General features: G+C 43.2%; 1 long non-coding RNA gene across 1 annotated transcript in view; it reads left to right on the top strand.

Moving 5' to 3' along the window:
- Nucleotides 1–18,808, top strand: part of LOC311426393 — a 569,271-nt gene extending 550,463 nt beyond the window's left edge. The window contains exon 3 of the long non-coding RNA XR_014686702.1: nucleotides 17,916–18,808. This is a non-coding gene — a long non-coding RNA (uncharacterized lncRNA). The remainder of the gene's footprint in view (nucleotides 1–17,915) is intronic.
- Nucleotides 18,809–19,054: the final 246 nt, after the last annotated feature.

Raw genomic sequence — 19,054 nt, 5'->3', positions numbered from 1 at the left:
AAGATGTTTTAAGTGTGGCCAGGCTGGCCACTTCGAATAGGAATACCTGGAGTGGAAGAAGGAGGAAAGAAGGAAAATGGGATGAAATATGGTATACTGATATGTTGTTTCAGTATCTTGGAGGGAAAAAGTATGGAATTAAGTTGGACCCTGACTGAGCCTTTGGTGCTGGTATTAGGAAAGTACAGTCTGGAGAAAGATGAAGGAAGTGTTAAAAAGGGTTGCTGAAGGTGTTAAAGGTGTGGTATGTAGTGTTTGACAGAGCTGTTTGAAGTTGAATGAGCAGGGAAAGAGGATGTAGGCATTATCTAAGTAACAGTCTAGAAGTTTTGGTATATTTGCATATTTGCTGTGGTGTTTGGTCAGTTTCCCAAGCATCGGGGAGGGGGGAACAGCCTGCTCCACCAGCGGCCTCTACAGCGGCCGCAGGGGGGCTTCGGCTCCAGCGCCTGGAGCGCCTCCTCCCCCTCCTTCTGCACTGACTTTGGTGTCTGCGGGGGGGTTTCTCGCTCTCCCAGCTGCTGTTGAGCAGCAGGTTTTTGTTTGTTTCTTTGTTTGTTTTCGTGGATGTGCTCTCACAGAGGCACTGACTGTATTGCTCATGGCTTGGCTCTGGGCAGCAGTGGGCCCCTTTGGGGCCAGATGAAATTGTCCCTTATCTGCCACGGGGAGGCTTCTGGGTTTTTCTCACGAGGGCTGCCACTGCAGTTTCCCACCCCCCCACTCACAGCCCCCGAACCTTGCCATCAAACCCAATACACTGGGGTAGCTAGGTCATTACTGACTTGTAAAGTATCAGGGATTAAATTAACTAATGAAACCCTAAAAAGTGATGGGGGTAGAAGGGGCTGGGATAACAGTGCCAGTTTTGGGGGATACCAAGCTAAGACTAGGGAATAAAATGATCGCTGGGCAATTATTGTATGTATCCAAGGCAGAGACTAACTTGTTGGGAAGGGATTTGATGATTAAATTGGGCATTCAAATAGTAAATTATTAGACTGGAATAACAGTGTAATTAATGGAGTGCTCTCAGGCCCTGAGAGCAAATGTATATTCACCTCTGACTGGAAAGACCCTGAAATGGGGGCGGAAGCAACAATATAGGTGGACAATTTTACCTTGGGGGGTTTACAGGGCCACTTATCTATATGGGTAAGTTTTAAAAAAGATTTTGGAGCAATTACAACCTCCCAAGGAGGTATTAATGTTACGAATATGTGGATCGTTTTCTATTGTCAGGACAGGAGAAAAGAGTTGTGAAGAAAGCTACTAACAAGCTATTCAACTTTCTGGGAAAGCAGGGCTTGGGAGTATTAAAAAAAAAAAAAAAAAAAAGTTACAATATGGAGAAAGAGAAGTCAGGTATTTAAGGCATCTAATGTCTGAGGGAAAATGAAGAATAAATCCAGAGAGGATTCAGGGAATTGTTGAAAATTAAGAAAGAACTAAAAAGTTTTAAAAGAATGATTTTCTTTAAGGAATCAGGAGCCATGAAGTCTGAAGGAAAACGGATACTCCCTGATGGGAGAGAAATGCTGAATAAAGTGATAATGAGGCAAATATTAACATTTTACATCAAAAGAGTCATTGGGAGGTGCAAGCAATGTGTGATATTGTGCTAAGAAAGTATGTCTGTGTAGGAATATACACTTTAGGGAAGCACATATGTAGAGGATGTACCATATGTCAAAAGGTAAATAAAAAGGTCTTCTGTAACCCATCTAGAGGGGGACGGGAGCCAGGGGTTTGACCTTTCCAAAGTATACAGGTAAACTTTACTGAGTTACTTGTTTGTCCTAATTGACCACGTGACTGGATGGGTGTAAGCTTTACTGCAAGGGTTAAAGCAGGCCTTAGAGATTGAGTGGGATTTTCACAGCCCCTGGCACCCCTCCTCTGCTGGGAAGGTGTAGCGAATGAATCAGATATTAAAGAAGCAATTAACTAAACTAGTGTTAGAAACCCAACTTCCTTGGGTAAAATGCTTACTCCTACAGGTTTAAACAGCACCAAGAAAGGATATAGGAATTTCACCATATGAGACGATGTTCAGATTGCCCTATCTGGGCAGAAGGGATGAGATACCACAATTCAAAACAAGAGAGTTTTCTTAAGAACTGTATTCTGGGGTTGTCCTCTTCTTTGTCATCTCTCAGGACCTGTGGGTTGTTGGCTCAAACCCCACCTTTGGAATTCCCCATTCACCACCATCACCCAGGAAACTGGGTCCTGATTCGGACCTGGAAAGAGTCAACTCCGGCCTGAATGGGAAGGACAATTACTGACCACTGAAACAGCCGTAAGAACTGCGGAAAAAGGTTGGACTCACTATACTCGAGTGAAGGCATCTGTCGACGCTAGTACCTGGGAAGCTGTTCCTACAAAAGACTTGTTGGAAGTTGAAACTGAAGAGAAAAATCTCGTAGTGGACTCTGAGCAGGATAAAAGCTTACAATTGTAAACTAACCTTTTATTTTCACAGGTAACTAACGAGTGTGACTTGTGATTGAGAGAAAGGACAGATCTATAGCGAACTGCAGTGCTCCCAAGGGGGGGGTTGTTATAGTAGTAGTGTACATCTTATTTTTGTATCGATAATTATTTGGAAACCTAAGGTTTAAAAATAATGACAGGGAAAAAATCGATTACTAATTTTGTTTTTAGTGATTCTAGGCCTCAGAGAAGGCCTCGGTCAATTGGTAACTTGGAAAAGGCATGACCAGATAATAGCAAAAACGGGATACCCCATCAAAATATGGGTGACTGTGACAGAGGGTTATGTACCACAGTCTGTCACGTTTGATGCTTGTGAGGTGTTAGCTTGTGGAGATTTAAATGCCCAATGACAATTGAGCAGAAAGAACAAATAACTGGGAGAGACACAACAGCCAGATTGAGAATAGCTGTATGGAAACAATCCTCTATTGCCATCAGAGAAAGGGAGAAACTCAAGGAGAAAACAGGAGAGTAAACAGGAGGCCCTCTGAAATGTGGCAGTTCAAACATTTGAGATTCAAACAGGGTATGGGGATGTGAATGCCTGGATAGAATGGGTCAAATATACCGTCCAGAGTCTCAACCGTAGCTACTGCTATGCTTGTGCCTCGGGATGACCGATTGCCCAGATAGTGCCCTTCCCATGGGGGTGGACCAAAGACTCCCAAGGGATGCGATGTATGATTGCATTGTACCAAGAAAAGACTGCCTGGGGAAATGAGGCCTGTAAGTCTCTCTTTGCTGTTTCTTGCATGATAACAATATTGCGGTTCCCCCTGCATTCTCTACAGCTATAGGTAACCATACAGCTTGCCTCTCACGGCAGGGTGTGAGTGCTACCTGGCATCTGGGAGAATTTGCCTTGTGCTACCAAGGACTTGATGGGAAACTGCTCAAGACTAGAGATCCCCAGGGCAGATCTCTGGTGGTACGGTGGAGGGAAGATCTTACGGTCCACCCTACCATCTAATTGGGAAGGCACTTGTGCACTTGTTCAATCAGCTATACCCTTCACCCTGGCATTTGAAAGAGAAACATCACAAATACCCAGAAGAAGTAAAGGAGGCTTAGGAATATCATTTGATGATAGAGTATACATAGATTCTGTTGGGGTACCTAGAGGAGTTCTGGATGAACATAAAGCCAGAAATTAAATTGCTGCAGGGTTTGAGTTACTGTTCTGGTGGGTAACAATCAATAAAAATGTGGATTGGATTAATTATTTCTATTATAATCAGCAGAGATTCATCAATTATACCAAGGATGCGATGAGAGGAATCGCTGAACAACTAGATGCCATCAGCAAAATGGCTTGGGAAAACAGGATAGCATTAGATATGATGCTCGTGGAGAAGGGTGGTGTATGCGTGATGCTGGGCAACCGTTGTACTTTTATCCGTAACAATACTGCCCCGGATGGCACAGTAACAAGAGCATTGCAAGGGCTTACCACCCTTGCCAATGAATTGGCAGAAAATTCGGGAGCAGACACTTCCATCACAGGATGGTTGAAATCTTGGTTTGGTAAATGGAAAGGGATGGTAATGTCCATATTTACATCCTCAATTATAGTAGCAGGAGTTTTGACAGCTATTGGCTGTTGCATTATCCCCTTTGTAAGGGGACTTGTCCAGCGGTTAATTGAAACCACATTATTGAAACAAATGACCATAGATCCACCACCCTACTCAGATAAAATGATATTAGAGGAAATGGAGAGCAAAGAAAGTGAAGAAGAGGAAGATATTTACCAAATTACACTTAAAATAAATAAATAAATAAAAATAAAAAGAGTTTTTGCAAAAATCAACAGTTTATAAAAAAAGAAAAGGGGGGAATTGTGGGAATAGAAATGTTGTTTTTGCAGAGTTACATTGTTTAGAAGGAGGGAATGTGGTACTGAGATATGCTTACAGTGATAAGAAAGTTTAGCAGGCGACCTTGTAAAATGCAGACAACCAGACTCCTTAGGACAATTAGGTGAAAATCACGGTGTCAAGTCAAGTCAGATAAGTGAAGAAACATTACCACTTCAAGCAGTAAAAATGTCAAAAGAAATTTGAAATTTAACAGGCCGGCGACTGAAGGCCATGCATTGTTTGTGAAGCATCAGATAGATTGTGAATCTGGATTACCCACTCAGTGGGGAAACAGGGGAGGGTCCTGCCATCAAAAGGTATATAAACTGTGTTTTGGAACTAGTAGATGCGCTCTCTGCTGCTTGTGGGGCGCCTGCCATTGCAAACGCGAATAAATTACTGCTTCACTGAGATCCTCGCCTGAGCCTAAGTTATTGGCTACGGAGTGTTTCTCACAGTAATAACTTAGCTGCCTCAGTGTATTGGGTTTGATGGCAAGGTTCGGGGGGTGGGGGGGGAGGGGGAGGGGGGAAACTGCAGTGGCAGCCCCCGTAAAAAAAAAAAAAAAAAAAGAAGCCTCCCCGTGGCAGATAAGGGACAATTTCATCTGGCCCCAAAGGGGCCCACCGCTGCCCAGAGCCAAGCCATGAGCAACACAGTTGGTGCCTCTGTGAGAGCACATCCACGAAAACAAACAAAGAAACAAATAAAAACCTGCTGCTCAACAGCAGCTGGGAGAGCAAGGAGCGAGAAACCTCCCCACAGACATCAAAGTCAGCGCAGAAGGAGAGGGAGGAGGCGCTCCCGGCGCTGGAGCCGAAGCCCCCCTGCGGCCTGTGGCTCCTGGTGGAGCAGGCTGTTCCCCCCGTCCCTCCCCTTCCTGATGCTTGGGAAACTGACCAAACACCACAGCAAATATGCAAATATACCAAAACTTCTAGACTGTTACTTAGATAATGCCTACATCCCCTTTCCCTGCTCATTCAACTTCAAACAGCTCTGTCAAACACTACATACCACACCTTTAACACCTTCAGTAACCCTTTTTAACACTTCCTTCATCTTTCTCCAGACTGTACTTTCACCAAAGTCTCAGTCAAGGGCCAACCTAATTCCATACTTTTCTCCCTCCAGGATGCTGAAACAACATATCAGTATACCATATTTCATCCCATTTTCCTTCTTTCCTCCTTCTTTCTGCTGCAATAAAGAATATACCACATAAGGAAATTTCGTCTTCAATCTTTGAACCATTAGTACTGTTAGTATCAGGGAAGGCAAAATTCTCAATATATCTTCTACCTTGTTCTAATTGTTGCCAGAGCCTAGAGTACGATCCTTCTTTAGGGACAGTGTTAATTACAGTCCCTGTCTCCCTTCCTGGAGTGACTGCTGCTGCCATCAGTTCAATATTAAGATTATAGGGAGCATAACTTGGCTCCTTCTCTGAAAAAGGAATCTTATTGTTTACACATAAATTTAAAGCCTGAATTTTCATCAGACCCATATTTTGGCCAAAATATTGCTGTTTCCTTAATTGGTTCTTTTGTCCAAACTGATACACAATATTTAACTTTTTACAATCTCCTCTAATTTTGGGATTATGTTTCCAATTTCTTATCATTCTTCAGGAAGGACTATTGGTAGGCACTCCCCCAGGGATATCTCCCTGTCCCCTGGAACTCATATTTCCCGTTTTTCCTTGCCCTCGTCAGTATGTTGCTACAGAAATTTCCCTTCTGCAGTGTACCACACACTAACGTTCCAATTCTGGAAAATGGGGGTGTACTGCCAAGCACTTCCCCGTGCAAGGATTACCGTACACCAAATTTCCCTGGTGTACTACCCAGCACTTTCCCATGCAAGGGTTACCGTACACCAAATTTCCCTGGTGTAGTGCCAGCACTTCCCTGTGCGAGGGCTTACCATACACCAGATCACCCGACCCCCAAGGCAATACTTAATATTTCTTTCCTTGGTCTTTGCACAGAGTTACCGGATCGATTCTTAAAAACCCGGAGTGCCTACCTTCTTCCTTTCCCCACTACTTCACGGATCCTGCCTCTTTAACCAGTCTCGGGCCCTCTGTCAGCTTTCCACAGAACCGCCACCATCAATGCACAGGACCGCTGAAATCAGCGGGGCATGCCTTCCTGCTGCTGCGGCAGTGGAGCTCCCCAGTAGGTGACTGGATCCCGGACGAGCCCCCAAATTGTGAGAAACACTCCGTAGCCAATAACTTAGGCTCAGGCGAGGATCTCAGTGAAGTAGTAATTTATTCGCGATTGCAATGGCAGGCGCCCCACAAGCAGCAGAGAGCGCATCTACTAGTTCCAAAACACAGTTTATATGCTTTTTGATGACAGGACCCTCCCCTGTTTCCCCACTGAGTGGGTAATCCAGGTTCACAATCTATCTGATGCTTCACAAACAATGCACGGCCTTCAGTCGCCGGCCTGTTAAATTTCAAATTTCTTTTGACATTTTTACTGCTTGAAGTGGTAATGTTTCTTCACTTATCTGACTTGACTTAACACCGTGATTTTCACCTAATTGTCCTAAGGAGTCTGGTTGACTGCATTTTACAAGGTCGCCTGCTAAACTTTCTTATCACTGTAAGCATATCTCAGTACCACATTCCTTAGCTCTAAACAATGTAACTCTGCAAAAACAACATTTCTATTCCCACAGGTGCATATTGGCACATTGAAAGGATATTGTTAGAAATGGGGACACAGAAAGCAAGATACTTTCACTAAGTATTGCAATCGATGGTGGCCACTATATAAGCTGAATGGCCACTTTATGGATCAGTCAACTACAACACTATCTTGTAATTAATGTTGCTTTTGAGGAGAGAAGGAAAATAGGATGAAATGTTGTACACAGCATCTTAGAGGGAAAAGGTATGGAATTAAGTTGGCCCCTGACTGAGCCTTTGGTGTTGGCATTGTTATAAATGGCTCAGTCCCAAAATAGGATTATAATCAATGTTTACAATTTATTAAAGGAATAGAGGTAAGCAAACAGCGCTTGGTGCACGGGGAGTCTCCGCTCCACGTAGACGCACACCCGTTACATCAAGATGCTGATTTTTTTATGCTCCTAGACTAATACATATTCATTACTACTTCTAAAAAAAACAGGGTTATTATAATTAGTTTCCGGAATCTGAACCCTCCTACTGGAGCATGCATATCAGTCTCTGGCGGTCCCTCTGGGGGTCTCTGGGGGTCTCTCATGCTGAAGGCTCATAGTCTTCTTCTCAGGCTTTTTTTTTCTTGTCCTTCTTCTTTGTACTTCTTGTCTGCATGTCAAAAGCTTGCACAGTGTTCCCTGCAAGCTTTGTCTTTTAGCCGTCCTTCAGCTTTTCCCTTCTCCTTAATCTCCTGGCCAGATATCAGGGGTTTGCATAGTGTCCCATGCAAAAGTCATAATATTTAGCAGTTGCTCTGAAACCCCCAGATATCAGAGACTTCAAGGAAAAAACCTACGAATACATTTTCCTACTGACACGAATTGTTAAAACATTCCTCACAATCCTTATCTTCTTTTTAATATCCTCAATTCGTGTCTCTTCTTCAACTTTTTTCATTAGTAACTGGATTTCATCAGTCTGTTCTCGGAGGGTCCAATTCTTAAGCATCATAATTGACATATCCCCTTCCTTTTTTAATGAAGTCATTACAAATGTACTATTTATTATCCGGCGTATCAATAATGTAAAGCAAGGTATCATACAAGGTATGAATAATAACATCATTACACCACATAACAATAAAAATAACACTCTTTTAACCCATGGTCCACCAGGCAGCCATGAAAACATATCCCAATCCATACCCTTCCAAGTTTGTACTGGGACGTGGGCTAATTTTCTAATTTCTTTTGTTATCTGTTTAACCACTTTCCCATTATCGTCAATTTGTAAGCAACAATTAGAATCATTTAGTTTCCCACACACACACCCCTCTTCTGCTAGTAAATAGTCTAAAACCATTCTATGTTGAAAGATAGCATTCCTCATCTGGGTGGACTGATCAGCCAAAAGATCCAAAGCCATCGCTGTTTGATTGGTTATTATTTCGAGGACAGCTTGCAACCTAATTATTCAATTCAAATTATAAATAGGTTCTCGGGCTCCAGATATTACCTCATTCGGGTTCCAGGTAGCTGGTCCATAATACTGTATAATTCTTTCAGGGGGCCATTCATTTTCTCTCCATTTTTGAGCACTACCCCCAGCTAAGGAAGCATCAGTAGATCGTTTTACTCTATTCAGTTCATTATATACTTTAATTCCTAAGTGATTTCCTTGTATTTGTGTCAATAAAAAGAACAAGGGTCTTACGTACCCCACATAGCATATTCCTGACCAGTCCTTTGGTAGCCTTTTATAGGCCTGTTTGCCACACACCCAATAATGTCCCTTTAGAGCCCATGTCCCATTTGGAAAAGGACCGTCCCATTCTCTTTTATTCCTTGGGTCGTGAAAATACAAAGTGTTTTCGTTACCAAGTGGTCCTGTTACAATGTTTGCCCCATTAGTACTTGTATATATACACCTCCAAGCTCCCGCACTAGATTCCCACTCACAATTACAACTAAGTTCTCCTTCACGACTTGTCATATTACGAGCTGACCAGAAATGTTTAAAGAACACTTGTGTCCCATTCTCATCTTGCCACCTCCAGCGGTAGACCCTTACCACATGCTGCTCCCTAGTGGTGTTATCACGCTGACAACTCAGGATTTGAACGTTGAATTGTCCCTTTGATTGTGCTCTTGCCATGGCTTCACATCCAGGTCCAAAAAATTTCTTATATGAGCATTTCAGCCAAGTCCTGTTTTTCAGCTGGACATGTGTAGCATTCCATTTTCCTTTACTTGCTGTACAGTTTATAGGTCCACATTCAGGATCAGTATAATCATATCCGGGAGATAGAGTCCATTTACAAATGCTTTCTCCCACCTCTACTGTTCCTGTTCTGTTTAAACAGTATATACCCTGCTCTGATGAGTGCAATTGCCACGGGCCTTCTTCCTCTTTCCAGAATTGTGTACCATTATGAACTTCACTCAAATTACTAACCCACCACTTAGGTTCAACTGGGACAGCTACCCAGGGCCAACTTTCAGTTCCCCCTGGTCCCCCACAAACCCAGCAATTGCTAAGGTTAAAGGCCTTGTCCACTTCCTCCCCCAGAATGAAAAAGTTATTCCCATGGCTTAATTGCCCTTGTAAAAATAGTACCAGGAAGTATAACATCCTTCTGCGTCGTCCAGGGGGTATCGTGGGGGTGTGAGAAATGCCTTCAATCAAGGGGTTGGGTCCAATACCAGGATCTATTTGAGCTTGGGTTACTGTTCAGCCTTTGAGGGTGATCCAGCTCCTGGAAAACTAATTACAATATTTTAAAAAAAATCTTATTTATTATATACATATATTTTTTTGTTTGTTTGTTTGTTTCTTTTTCCTGGGACAACCTGGCTTTAGTGCGGGAGAAGTCCGGTCGAGGCCCTCTCACTTGGCAGTCAATACCCGTAGGAGTTGCCTCCCTCAGTAGACCATACACATCGCAGTGGAGAGTCCTGCCCCGGTCTTGCCTTCTCCCTTTCCTCCCTTCAGGCTTGTCCCCTTCTTCTGGCATCCTTAATTAATGCAGAGACTTATTGCCAGAACATTAGTTCTTTTTAGCTTTAATTTCAGTTCCCCAGGAGCGGACTCAACCCTCCAAGTTTTGGTATTTATTGGTCCTTTTACTCTGGATGCATGGGTCCAACCCCTTTCTGCTGTTCTCACAGCTGTTTCAGTGGTAAGTAAAACAAGGTACAGTCCCTCCCACCGGGGGTTTAATGATTCTTCCCTCCAAGTTTTTATTAAGACCTTGTCTCCTGGTTGTATCTTATGAATAGCAAATCCTAAAGGTGGTGTCTGGGCCATTATTCCAATTTCTCTTAGCTCTTGCAACCTTTTCCCAATAGTAATTATATATTTCTGGATACTACGATCCTCAACTACATTGTTTCCCAGAGGCATCCCTTGAGAAGAAGGCATACAATATAACATTTCATATGGTGATAATCCAGTCTCGCTGTGTGGTTTAGTTCTTATGTTTAGAAGTGCCAATGGTAAGCATTTCGTCCAGGGCATTTGTGTCTCAATCATTAATTTAGCCAATTGTTGTTTTATTGTTTGATTCATTCTCTCTACTTTCCCTGAGCTTTGTGGGTACCACGGAGTATGGTATTCCCACTGAATACCTAATGATTGACATAATAATTTTATTATTTTAGAAGTAAAGTGTGTGCCCTGGTCAGAATCAATGTACTGGATTATCCCATATCTAGGTATCAGGTGTTCTAATAGAATTTTTACCACCATTTGTGCCCTAGCTCATGCTACGGGATAAGCTTCTACCCATTGTGTTAAATGATCTACTATTACCAATAAATGCTTTATCCTCCCTACCTTGGGCAATTCAGTGAAACCAACTTGTACTTTCTCGAAAGGCCTATAAGCTGTTTTTCTTCCTTCCGCGGCTGCTTGTCGAAACATTTTCTTATTTATCTTCTGACAAGTTAAGCAACCTTGTGTGATTTGCTTTGCTATTCCAAAAACCCCTATGCAACCAAATTAAGTAAGTGATTACTTAATGCTTTTGTACCCCAATGTGTTTATGCATGCAAACGTTCCAATATTTGCCTTGCATAAGCTTTTGGTAATCTCTCTCACCCGTCTGGCAATGTCCATTTTCCTTCTTCTAATTTAGCACCTATTTTCTCTAGTTTTGTCTGTTCTTCAGGAGTAAACTTTTTTTCTTCTCCCTCTCGCCTTTCTTCCTCCAATACTATATTAATTTTAGCGGCCGGAGTCCTCAAGGCTGCTTCCTGGGCTTCTTTATCTGCTAGATTATTCCCTCTGGTTCGGTAATCTAATCCCTTTTGGTGTCCTTTCACATGTACCACTGCTATTTCTTTTGGTTCTCTTAACGCCTTTTAAGTTTTTATTATTAATTCTTGATGTATAAGATTCTTCCCTTGAGTATTAATTAAACCTCTTTCTTCCCAAATTTTTCCGAAGGTATGAACCACCCCATATGCATATTTAGAATCTGTATATATAGTTCCACTTTTCCCCTTTAATAGTTCCTATATAGGGCATATAGCTCACAAGCCTGAGCTGACCATGATGGACTCAAGGGTCCTGATTCCACAGTTTCCAGGTCCTTATTAATTATTGCATATCCTGATTTTCTTTTTCCCTCCACTACTCGGGAGGAGCCATCTATGAATAGTGCTTCTCCCTTCTCTAATTCAGTATCTCTATAATCTGGCCTTACTTTAGTCTGGGTCTCAATTACCTCTAAATAGTTATGTTGTAATTCCTCTGATGGTTTTCCGAACAAAAATTGTGTTGAACTCTGAGCAGAGGTTACCCTCAGTTCTAAGTCAAGGGAGTCAATTAGTATAGCTTCATACTTTAGGATCCGGCTATCTGTTAACCATTTCTCCGCTTTCTGTTGTAAGACACTTCTGACATTGTGTGGAGTATACACTTTTAAGGGAGCACTAAAGGTGATCTTTCTAACTTCCTCTATTAATAATGCCGTAGCGACCAAAGCTTGGAGATAAGCAGGCCACCCTCTACTGACTGGATCAAGTAATTTAGAACACTACTCCACGTGTTTCTTAATTCCTGCCCAGTCTTGAGTAAGAACTCCATATGCCATCTGGTTTGATGTGTTCACAAAGAGATAAAAAGGTTTTTCCAGGTCTGGAAGGCTCAATACAGGTGCTTGTATTAATGCCTCTTTTATTTCTTCAAATTTTTGATCATCTTCTGTAGACCACTTAAGTTGATTATTAATTAATTTCTCATATAAGAATTTAACTTTTTCACTGTAACTTTCAAGCTATGGTCTACAATATCCTAATAATCCCAATATTTGCCGGATTTCCTTTTTTGTTGGTGGGGGTCTTAAGGATAGGATCCCAGATACCCTGTCAGGATCTAACTTCTTTCTTCCCTTACTTAACCAATGCCCTAAGTATTTTACTTCCTGTTCCACAAATTGTAATTTTGATCGAGACACCTTTAATCCCTTTTCTTCCAGGAAATTTAACAATTTAATAGTAGATTCTCGGGTTCCCTCTTCAGTTTCTTCTGCTACTAATAGATCATCCACATATTGCAATAATTTTACCTCCCTGGGTAATGCAAAATCTTGTAAAACTTTTTCTAAAGTTTGTCCAAATAGATTTGGTGACTCTGTAAACCCCTGTGGTAGCACAGTCCACCTTAATTGTTGTTTCCGTCCCGTTTCAGGGTCCTCCCACTCGAAAGCAAAATAATCTCTGGATTTTTCATCCAGAGGGCAGGCCCAAAAGGCATCTTTCAGATCTATTACGCTATACCAAGTATGTCTGGGAGAGATATGACTTAGTAAAGTATAAGGATTTGCCACCACAGGGAATTTAGTGATTGTTCGCTGATTTACAGCTCTCAGGTCCTGTACCATTCTGTATGACCCATCCGATTTCTTCACAGGGAGGATGGGTGTATTATGAGGTGACATACATGATTCTAGAGTTCCTTTTTCCAGAAGTCTGTCAACTATAGGTTTTAATCCTTTTCAACCCTCCATTGGTTTAGGGTATTGTTTAATTCGAATAGGACGATGTGGATCCATTATCTGAACATTTATGGGGTCCATTTCCATTTTTCCAATTTCCCCTTCCTCATACCACACTGAAGGGTTAATGAATTCTTCATCTTTTTGTGTCAAAGTGTATAATTTAATCTTCAATTTATCCCCTTGGCTTTGAATGCTTAAGTTTAATTTTAAAATCAAATTCCTTCCTAGTAAATTGTACTCCGCTTCAGGGAGCAAAAGTAAATCATTAAGACAGATTTTTTTTATCTGTTTCTATTTCTATATCTTTCAAAACAGGAACCTTAAAGCGCTCTCCTTTTGCCCCTATTACAGACATATAACTCTTCCCTTCTTCTATTCCTTTTGGAAGTTTTTGAATAGTGGATTTTTCAGCCCTTGTGTCTACTAAAAATAAGACCTCCTCTTTATGGGGACCAATTAATAATTTTATCAAGGGCTCTGTTGATGTTGAAGTCCCCAGAAGATATAGCCCCTGATACCCCTATTCTTCTTTGAATATTTTCTCATCTTGTTCCCGCTTACGACAGTTCCTCTGAACATGTCCCTTCTTGTTGCAATAGTAACAGACGGGAATTGTCGATTTCCCTTGACAAGGCTGACAGCTAGGGTTTTTTTCTATTTTTTTTTTCTCCTCTCTCTGGACAAGGTCTTTTTCTGACTTTCTCTTACTGCTGCTACAAAGATCTTGGCTTTTGCTTTTTGTTTTTCCTCATCTCTCCTAACATATACTTTCTGTGCTTCCCTAAGTAATTCTTCTAACCCTCTCTCTTGCCAATCTTCTAGCTTTTCTAATTTTCTTCTTATGCCCCCCCAGGATTTAGCTACGAATTGCGTTCTAAGGAGTGCGGTTCCAACTGCTGTATTCGGATCAATTCCCGAATACATTTGTAGGCTTTCCTTTAATCTCTCCAACCATTCTGTTGGAGATTCATCTTTCCCTTGTTGTTCATTAAATGCTTTATTGATGTTTTGTCCTCGGGGAAGCGCTTCCCTTATTCCCTGTATGATTAATGTTCTCAAATCCCTCATATTTTGTCTTCCCTGGGGTTGTTGGTGATCCCAGTGGGGATCCACATTTGGCCATTTTTTGGTCTCCTGGGGGTCCTGCTTGATTTTGTCTTTCCCACATCCTCATTCCGGCTTGCCTGATCATTCCCCTTTCCTCAGCAGTAAGTAAGATTCTTAAAATGGACTGTATTTCTTCCCAGGTATAAGTATTAGGACCTAGGAATTGGTCCAGTTTTTCAGCTACTCCAAGGGGGTCATTTAATAGGATCCCCATTTCTTTCTTAAAATTCCTTACATCTGTGGTGTTTAAAGGGACTGCCACGAACCCGATGCCTCCCTGATTGCCTCCGAGGGGTACTTCTCTTAATGGATATAGAGAAGCTTTCTCAGATATGGCAGTCCTACTTCTTGTACATGCAGCCGGAGGCAGATCTAATTCCGGTGCTGTTAGTGCTGGAGGCAGGGACAACGGTGGTACTGCTGGAGATATTACGGCCACCGGAGGAGACGCCGGGAGTGTATTGTTAGGATATAGAGGTGGTAAACTATCCAATGGCTCCCATTCATCATTTTTTCTTTCTCCTGTTTATCTTCTTCTTCAAAATTCTTATTTGTTTTTAGTGTAAATATTAAGGCTGGACGTGAAGGCCTAATCCATAATTTTGCATAATCACTTTCTTCCCGGCAAACAGGTTTTTTTGAATTAACATATATATTTAAAGCCTGGCAGATCCAGTCTTCAAAGGATCCAAAAGCAGGCCAGAAGACACGTGGTCTTAAAGGCTCCTTTGGCCATTCTATCATACAGTACTGAACCATTTTTTATTTACTTTTTCCTTTTCTGGGGACCCTATCATTACAATTTCCAATCATTATTCCTAAAGAACTTTCTGGTTGTATATCTGGTATTTTGCTCCCTTCCTTCTGGTCCCTGGTCTTTGATTTTGTCTGACCCATCTAGGAATTTTACTATGGCAATTCCCACAGTCCTTGGTTACCTTAGTAAGAGTGTCTTGCAGGGGGTTTAGGACCTATCACCCACCCACGGATCCTATAGGAATCACTTCCTTCACCGGTTAGAAGACCTCCATACTCACTTCGGAAGTCTCAGTTACACTCTTACACACACACAGGCAACCGAATCCCACCCAACCGAACGGTATATGCCTTAAACACTTACGACTCCGTCGTCTTCATCCGGAACTTCGCACGCAGAATTACAGGCAAAAACAATGCTGCAGCCAGCAAGGGAGCTCATAAAAATCAAAATCTTTGCTTACCTTTATTCAGGTTCAAGATAGCATTGGTTCTGGACAGGAGCCACCAAATGGTGGGGCGCCTCTCCTAAATTAAAATCCAGGAACAAAAACCATCCCGGACGAGCCCCCAAGTTGTTATAAATGGCTCAGTCCCAAAATAGGATTATAATCAAAGTTTACAATTTATTAAAGGAATAGAGGTAAGCAAACAGCGCTGGGTGCGCGGGGAGTCTCCGCTCCACCTAGACTCACACCCGTTACATCAAGATGCTGATTTTTTATGCTCCTAGACTAAAACATATTCATTACTACTTCTAAAAAAACCAGGGTTATTATAATTAGTTTCCGGAATCTGAACCCTCCTACTGGAGCATGCGTATCAGTCTCTGGTGGTCCCTCTGGGGGTCTCTGGGGGTCTCTCATGTTGAAGGCTCATAGTCTTCTTCTCAGGCTTTTTTTCTTGTCCTTCTTCTTTGTACTTCTTGTCTGCATGTCAAAAGCTTGCACAGTGTTCCCTGCAAGCTTTGTCTTTTAGCCGTCCTTCAGCTTTTCCCTTCTCCTTAATCTCCTGGCCAGATATCAGGGGTTTGCATAGAGTCCCATGCAAAAGTCATAATACTTAGCAGTTGTTCTGAAACCCCCAGATATCAGAGACTTCAAGGAAAAAACCTACGAATACATTTCCCTTCAAGCTCTCTATTGACACGAATTGTTAAAACATTTCTCACACTCAGGGACCTGGATGCACTTGGTGGGTAATGCAAAAGAAAGGGGAGGTCTGGCATGTACCTCAAGGGGATTTAATACTGGGTGAGAATAGCCCGTGAGTTGAATTGTATCATGTTAATTATTATATAATACTATATGTCATCACTGCTGTGAGGAATGTTTTAACAATTCGTGTCCATAAAGAACAATTCTGTTTGAATCGTTTGAATCCTGTCTGCCTCTGGGCCCTGCACTGGCAATTCAATTCTTGAACCACAGCTGCAGTGTGTCCCAGTCTCCCCCTCATTCCTCATTCTAGTCAATTTATCACTTCTTAAATTTATGAACCTGTTTGCTTTTGTTATTCCGGACTTCTATTTCTAACACTGCTATAGATGTGTCTGTGAATGGCTGGGGAAGAATGTTTTAATTACTCGTGTGTCTGGGAGTTTCAGAACAACTGATAACAACTAGTGACTGTTATGGGATACTATGTGGTTAGGGGGGGCCGAGAGATAAAGAGGAAGGAGAAAGAAGCTGAAGGGCGGCTGGGAGACAGGACTTGTTCCGTAAACTTGGGATGGTGCCCAGTAAGTACAAAGGGGGAGAGGAAGACTGCGAGCCTTCAGCATGGAAGACCCCTAGAGACCCCCAGAAGAGACCCCAGAAGAGACTGCGCATGCTCCAGTAGGAGGGACTGCACCCCGGAAGCTAATTTTAATAATCTATTTTTTTTAGAAGTAATAATGAATATGTATTAGTCTAGGAGCATAAAAATCAGCTGCTTGATGTAACTGGTGTGCGTCCTGGTGGAGCGGAGACTCCCGGTGCACCCAGCGCTGTTTGCTTACCTCTATTCCTTTATATCCTTTAATAAATCCTATTTTTCATTTAATTCTAATTTGAATCCTGAGCCATTTATAACAATTTGGGGGCTCGTCCGGGATGGCTATAGTTCCTGAATTCTGATTTAATCTAGGAGGGGCGCCCCACCATTTGGTGGCTCCTGTTTGAGTCAGATCAGGACTAATGCCATCCTAAACCAGAATAAAGGTAAGCAAAGAATTTTGATTTTTTTGAGCTCCCTTGCCGGCTGTGTTTTTGTGCCCGTAATTCTGCGCGCGAAGATCCGGACGAAGACGACAGGGTTGTTTGGATACCGTCTGGTTGGGTTCCGGTGTCCGGGATTGAACCGGACGAAGACGACAGTCGTTTGGATACCGTCTGGTTCGATCCCAGACGAAGACGCTTGTGGATACCATCCGGTTGGACTCTGGACGAAGACGACTGATTCGTAAGATACCGTCCGGTTGGGTAAAGGTACGGTTGCCCGTGTTTGTGTGTGAGAGTGTAACTGAGGCTTCTAAAGTCTGAGGCGTAGAAGTCTTTTTGTTTTCTCACTGGTTCTAATCTCCTGTCGGGGGGGCTGGGCTGGTGAAGAGAGGGATACGTGGGTGGGTGATAGGTCCTAAACCCCCTGCAAGACACTCTCACTGGGGGCAACCAAGGGCTGTGGGAATTGCCACTAGTAAAATTCCCGGATGGGTCAGATAAAATCGAAGACCAAGGACCAGAAAGGGAGCGAAATACCAGATATACCACCAGAAAGTCCATTAGGAATAATGATTGGAAATTGGAACAATAGGGGCCCCAGAAAAGGAAAAAATAAATTAAAATTGGTTCATTACTGTATGATAGAATGGCCAAAAAACCCTTTAAGACCGTGTGTTTTCTGGCCTGTTTTTGGATCTTTTGATGATTGGATTTGTCAGGCTTTGAATATATACGTTAATTCAAAAGAACCTTTCTGTCAGGAAGAAAGTGAGTATGGAGAATTGTGGATTGGGACTCCACGTCCAGCCTCAATATTAGCACTAAAAACAAATGAGGATTCTGGAGGGGAGGTGTAGTGGGTTTACATGGCAAGGTTTTGGTAGCAGGGAGCCATAGGGGTGGTTTCTGTGAGAAAGATCTAGAAGCTGCCCCATGTTTGGGAAGGGCCCCATTGTTTTCCAGATCCGAGCCAATAAGCGATGTTGTTTTGCGCCTCTGTGAGAGCATATTTAAGACAGGGAAAAAACGCTGCGCCACACAGCAGCCGGGAGAGTCAAGGGAGTGAGAGAACAGCCTTGCACCAAGGTCAGTGTAGAAGGAGGGGGAGAGGTGCTCCAGGCGCCAGAGCAGAAGTCCCCTGCGGCCTGTGGTGAGGACCATGGTGAAGCAGGATGTCCCCCTGCAGCCCATGGAGTACCATGGTGGAGCAGGGTTCCACGCTGCAGCCCGTGGAGGAGACCACGGTGGAGCAGGTGGCCCTGCACCGACGGAGGCTGCCGCCTGTGGAAGACCCCTGCCGGAGCGGATTCTGGGCCGGACCTGTAGCCCGTGGAGAGGAGCCCACGCAGGAGCAGGTGACCTGGCAGGAGCTGCTGCCCGTAGGGGAGCCAGGTTGGAGCAGTTTTCTCCTGAGGGATGGACCCCGTGGTACGGACCCATATCTGGAGCAGTTCTGGAAGAGCTGCTGCCTGTGGGAAGCCCACGCCGGATCAGTTCATCAAGGACTGCATCCCGTGGGTGGGACCCCACAGCACAGGGGACGAGAGTGACAGAGAAGGAGCGGCAGAGAAGAAGCGCTGTAGACTGACCATAACCCCCATTCCCCCGTTCCCCTGCGCCGCTCGGGGGGAGGAGGTGGAAGAGGGTGGATGGGGGGGAAGGTGCTTTTGTTTTTTTTTTTTTCCTTTGTTTTCTCACTTCTCTCGCTTGTTAGTTGTAGGCAATAAATCTTACTATCTCCTTATGCCGAGTCTGTTTTGCCCGTTACAATAATTATTGCGTGATTTTCTAGTCCTTATCTCAATCCTTGAGCCCTTTTCACATATTTTCTCCCCATTCCTCTTTGAGGAGGGGGAGTGAGAGAGCGGCTGTGGTGGAGCTCGGCTGCCCACTCGAGCGGAACCACGACAGGAGGAAAAGCAGGAAAAAGAAAAGAATGATGAATGGGAGCCGCTGGATAATTTACCACCACCACCACCACCTCTGGGTC

The sequence above is a fragment of the Aythya ferina genome (genome assembly GCF_964211825.1).
Source record: "Aythya ferina genome assembly, chromosome: W".
NCBI classification, from domain to species: domain Eukaryota; kingdom Metazoa; phylum Chordata; class Aves; order Anseriformes; family Anatidae; genus Aythya; species Aythya ferina.
Note: the sequence above shows the minus strand (reverse complement) of the source record. Positions and strands in the feature narration are given on the sequence as shown.